The sequence below is a fragment of the Lolium rigidum genome, chromosome 1 (assembly GCF_022539505.1).
Source record: "Lolium rigidum isolate FL_2022 chromosome 1, APGP_CSIRO_Lrig_0.1, whole genome shotgun sequence".
In the NCBI taxonomy this organism is placed as follows: Eukaryota; Viridiplantae; Streptophyta; class Magnoliopsida; order Poales; family Poaceae; genus Lolium; species Lolium rigidum.
In genome coordinates, this window is record NC_061508.1 from 246,610,502 (window position 1) to 246,616,501 (window position 6,000).

Genomic DNA, 6,000 nt, shown 5'->3' on the forward strand with positions numbered 1-6,000 from the left:
ATTCTTATTTTTCTTAATTAATTAAATTTTTTTTTTGCCAAACCTAAAACCTAAAAATTTGAAAATCTAAAAATTGGGTAAAAATGATAGTAATCTTTATGCAGGATGCAATTATTAATTTTAGGTTTTAAAAAAATAAAAAATATATAAATCCGTAAATTAAAGCAAAAACTAAAATCTTCCTGCTTTTGTATTTCCATTTGGAATTTTGAGAATCTAATAATTGGCTAACCGGGTATACCCGGGTGAATTCGGATGTAACTTTTTCCCACGATGATTTTGATATATTATACGTTTTTTTCGACGTCGTATGCAAAAGTTATTGCGGTTTTACCATTTTTCAAAACTTTTTTGCAAAAAAAAGTGAAAATTCAAATTTGTTAATTTTCCCTAATACTAGGTTGCATAACATACAAGAATCTGAAAACATTTTATTTTTTTAAAATTTTTATCATTTTATTTTCTATTTTACATTGCTAAAAAAGCGATCCACAGGGGGGGTGTGGAGGTGCGTGGGGAGCCAAAAATCAGAAAAAAAAACCTTTAATCCCGGTTGGGGACACCAACCGGGACTAAAGGGTACCCTTTAGTCCCGGTTGGTGGTTCTTGCCCTGGCCGCAGCCCACCGTAGCCCTTTAGTCCCGGTTACCCCGAGCATTAGTCTCGGTTCACCAGCAGAACCGGGACTAAAGACCCATTAGTCCCGGGTCAAAGTATTTGGGGACTAATGGGTTGGGATGGAAGACCTTTTTTCTACTAGTGTGGGCCGCTCCTAAAGCATGGATGTTTTGGAATACATAATTTATCTTTGTAAAGCATACTCCCTAGTGCTAATTGTTGTTGTGAAAGTCAAACTTCACCAATTTTAACCAAACTTGTTGAGGAAATTATCGATATCTACAATACAAAATGTGCATACCGTGTTAATTAAAATGTGCTTCATGGTGAATAAAATGGAACTGATTCTATATTTTAGACGTTAAGTTGTTTGGGTATAAACTTGGTCAAAGTTCACACGATTTGACTTGGAGAAAATCTATATTTTGGTATTAGAGGGGAGTAGCACGTTTCGCAAGAGATTTAGTAGGAGGTAGTAGAAGCTAGGTACTGGGCTAATTTAGCCTGGCTCTTGATATGCATGTACGAGGTGCCGTTGTTGGTTAGTTTGGCATGCATGGCGTTGCTCTTGAAGTACGTGAGGACGCCAAACCTGCACGAAGATGCAAGCGGGAATACGTACGGAGCTAGGTGCCGGCTATGAGTGAGTCGTTCATTCATGCGAATCGGAACGGAAGGAAATTATGGCGCCAGCGAGTCCGCGGGGCCAGGCCGCCTGGGACTGGGACGTACTCCGTCGGCGCCAAAACGTTTGGAGGCCCCGTACCGTACGTGCGTAGCCCATCGTCGCTGGCAAGTAGCGATCCACACCCACACGCTTGCGCGGTTGCGCCTAAAACGTGGACCCTTTGATTTTGCTGGATCGAGCTGTCCCTTTCTCACGTACGCACGAGCACGAGAGGTGCATGTCCATCGGCTCGATCCATCGGTGGCCTGTCGATCGCTGCATGCGTCATTGCGCTCTGGGCGTGGCCCGGCGCCGCGCGTTCGCGCGTGCATGTCCGCAGTCCACAGCTCGAGAGAGAGCGACCCCAGATTTGTCCTTCCTAAAAAATGCGACTTCGAGGTAAGAAGTCCTCTAAGCAATTCAGTAGAAATTATTTGGGTGCGTATGGTGAAAGAGCGGGCGCTAGCACTCGAACTCGGGATTTCGCGGGTAGGACAGGTATCATCATTCATCACCAACCAATCATCCGGGCTATGCCTCGGTTCACAATTTGCCGTTGTTGTTTGGTGCGTCTGCCATGTGCTGTGTTTTCACGATTCAATTGTAGAAAGAAAAACACCACCATTATGTGGGAAGTTAAAAAAATACATCAACTTTTCAGGATCTATAAAAAAACCATCAACATTGTGCTAGTTGTTTGTATGCACTGATGCTAGGGAACGAGCGAGACCTACTGTCCAGTGATGTGGCAAATGCAGCCGCGGCTACAATGGGCAAACATTACAGATAGCTACCTTTTGGGTTCTTTTCTGCAAATAAAAATAGTGAGGGTTCACTTGTTATATCCTATCTTTGACAAATCCACCGCCACCGCCGGAGCACCACATCCCGCCACTGCTCCTCCATCCACAACACTGTGCAAGGCCGGTGGCACCACCCTCTTGTCCATCACTTCGCAAGGCCGGTGGCCGATACAGAGGTGGTGGTGGGCTGCTGGTGCCGGATTTGGTGAGCAGGAAAGAAAGAAAAAAAAAAGAGAAACAAAATTGAAAAGGGAGGAGATTTGAGGGTGTGGTACAGAGAGGAGCTAAGGTCTAGATCCCTCGAAGATTTAGGGGAAAAACAAAAAAAGATACTTCCTCCGTTTTAAAATAGGTGTTCCGGATTTTTCAAGATTTGTATGTATTGACATGATTTAATGCAGAGATACATGTTATTCTAGATAAATCCGCGACAATTATTTTGTAATGGAGGTAGTAGATGCCTACCGTTAGTCATCCTTGACCGTTGCATCTTTTGCCACATCACCTGACAGTGGGTCCCACTCGCCAGAATTGTCGTTGACACAGTTTAATTCGAGCATCGACACACATTGAAAACAACCAACACAATGTTGGTGGATTTTTCCAAATTTTAAAAAGAAAAGTGGTGGATTTTCGAACTTTCCACCCAATTGTGATGGCTTTTATTGCAATCTACCATGTTTTCACAGGTGACGCAAGCATACTACTTTTGGAAGAAGAATAAAAAAAAGAGCCGGTAGACCTTTAAAAATCCATGCACGTAAGGGTTGGCACAAATAAACTACTGGCCTGAGCTGTTGATGCTAGTGAGTAGTGACCAACAAGGAAGGACCATTAGCCAGCTCCCCTGTTTCACAGCTGGGAATGGGATGGCCCTTGCCTTGCTTGCTGCTCCATTGGGGACGCAGGATTAGCTAGCTATCTGCTGCCTGTACATTATTAGCCCCTCTTTTGCCTACTTGGCCTCACGACGCCACCTGCAGCTATACTTTCGCGTGCGTGCATCGACCTGTAATCTGCGAGCTCTAGAAATGGATCCAAACCATTCGACAAATGCTGTATGTAGAGACCAATGAAATTAATGAGGTTACAAAGAGAAGGTAAGAACAAAATCTCTTGTTTGCCATGCGTGCGCCGATCCCGCCACAACAGTTGGATCATTTTGGGAATATGCCTTCCTTGTCATAGCGACCTCTTCCTTGTTCCTTTCTCTTTTGATGAAAGGTTTGCTGCTCGTCGGACACAGTTGTTGGAAGATGGATGGAAAGCAGCTCCTACAAGTGGGCAATGCGTGCATGCGGTTTTAATCGTTGTTGGCTTGCAAGCGACGGCATGAAGAAGATGCGTATCATATTGCTGTCACCGGGCTAGCTATGTTACGCCTAGGCAAATCCAATTAGCTGGCTTAGCTCACTCATGTAAGAGTGGAGAGTAGGGACTGCATGAGAAGGAGCTATCTCGTTAGCTGTGGTAATGTGAGGTTAGGTTGGATTGTGGCCAGTGTGGTAGGCTGGTAGCTGAATTAAGGTCCCCTCATGCTGTAGCTAGTTTCAGTATGTAGTATCTATCAATGTTGGAAATCAATATACTCACATGTATTAACCAGTTTTCTGAGAGTACTGAAGGGGTGTAGACCACTACTAGTCTGCAAGAACAAGGCTAGTCAACTTTAAAATTAATTGGACAAGGTATGCGATGAAAATTGGTTTGAGAATTAGTAAACTTGGATACATGACTGCACACGCTTCTCTTCACGTTTCTTCTCATCTACTCCGTCTGTTTTAAAATAAGTGTCACAATTTTTTTAGGTATGAATAAAATGTATAGCGATATGTCCACGTCTAGATAAAACCAAAATACTTATTTTAGCACCGAAGGGAGGGAATACATGTTTCTTTCAAATTGGTCTCGTGTGCAACTAATGAACAGGTACATGACTGATCACACATGCATTTCACACAAGAGAGTACGACAGAATTCAAGGAAAACCGACACAAGAATCGGCTCAACCAAGACTGCTCTTTTAGATGGTGTGACCAAGACTGTTAGCAGTACAACAACAGTTGAAACCGACAAGCTAGCTAGCTAGTCGTCTTCCACTCAGCAACCACCACACCAGGAAGCAGAAAAGAAGGAAAACTCATGCTGTCTCATTTTGCACGTGCATTTTCATGGAAGATCTCTGCAGATAGTTCCTACCAACTCGTGGGATAAAATACCGCTCGCCTGAGATTTGGGAGATCTCGATCGGGTGTATCATCATAATTCATACGGTGGACCCGGCTAAAAGATAGGATAGGTGTACGAGAATTTCCTTTCAAGGCAAGAAGAAGGAAGACAGCCGAGGTTTTAAGGGCATGCAAGGATGTAGTGCTGATGATTGCAACAAAGTCGTGGCCAACATGTATATCGGAGCTTATGGTAGTACTTTACTATGGATTGCCTTAAGAATGGATAATGTCTTTATGGGGCTACACGCGAATCCAGTAGGACGTGGATACGCGTGCGAGATTGGGTCATTATGGTCGCAGATCGTAGCGTGTCCGCGATGAGATCTTGTCGTGACCGGGATACGCAGCATGTAACTTCTTCCTAGTTGCAATGAAGTAATTTCATCACTGGTCCTCGTTCTGAACTTCTGATCCTATGCACCTTCGACAGATTCCCATCTAACATACTCCGTATATATTACATTATCATAAGCAATGTCTTTGTGACCGTAACTTTATTTCCCTTATCAAGTTACATTTCACAACCGAATAATTAGAACAAACTACCCTCCAAACGAATGGCACAGCCAGGAAAGCCCTCCGCACAATATCGTGTCGGCCTAATGGCCGTTTGGCAATTCTGGCTTGAGTTTTTTTACTTTTTTGAAAAAATAAATCCTAAATTTTTTTTTGCTCTCACATGGATCAATTTTAACTCTAATTACATTTAGGTCAAATTACATGAATGGTTAAATTTCCTAGTCGGTCACCCATCCTCACACTACTCCGGCACCAGCACCTTTAACTTCTCCATTCCTTCTAGGTGACTTTCCAGAGGAACTATTCTGACAACAGCACCGTATCAATACTATTAACCCTTGTTCCATGACATCACACTTCTTTATTTTTTGAATTTCAAACAATTATTTGAGTAAACAACAATGAATAAGATAAGTGATAATAAATCTTGAAACAATAAAAAAATTAATTAATAATTTGCCCGAAAACTAAAAGCTGAAAAAGTCATGTTTCCGTTTTGAATTTGAAGAATCTAAACGACCATAAGTCGTTGAATTTGGATGCAAAATTTTCCATAGATACATGAAAATAGTTTCATTGGAAGTAGTATGTTACCAAAGCCGTTTTACCGAAACATGGCTCCGTTTTGCAAAATATATCAAAAATCATGTTTTTAGTTTTCTTTAAAATTAGATGACATAACACATGGCCATCTCAAAGGATTTTTTCAATTTCATATCATTTTATTTTATTTATTCCAAAACTGAATAGGGGATATTGATCAGGGTGGGGGTGTTAGGTGGGTGCGTAAAGAAAAAAAATTATTGTGCCGACGGGCCCTACCCCCTAACGTCTTTGGCTTGCTATCACTACGGAGGCCCCTATGCCGACAGTCTTTCTGGACCTGTGCCGATGGCCTTTTTCGCGGCCTGCCCTATTCGGGACCTGTGCCGACAACACCGATTAAAAGCCGTCGGCACCTTAACGTTTTCATGTAGTGTTACGGCACATGCCGGTAGAAGAGAACATGGAGATGTCTCGCCAGCCACTAGAGGAGAAGGAGAACGGGAAGATGGGGCTGTCGACGACATCATCTGACAGGTAATGAGCGCACAACGCCCTTGTGGTTTTACTGTAAAGCTTTATCGGTCGCAGCAAGTGACTAGCGTCCCAGCAGATTTTG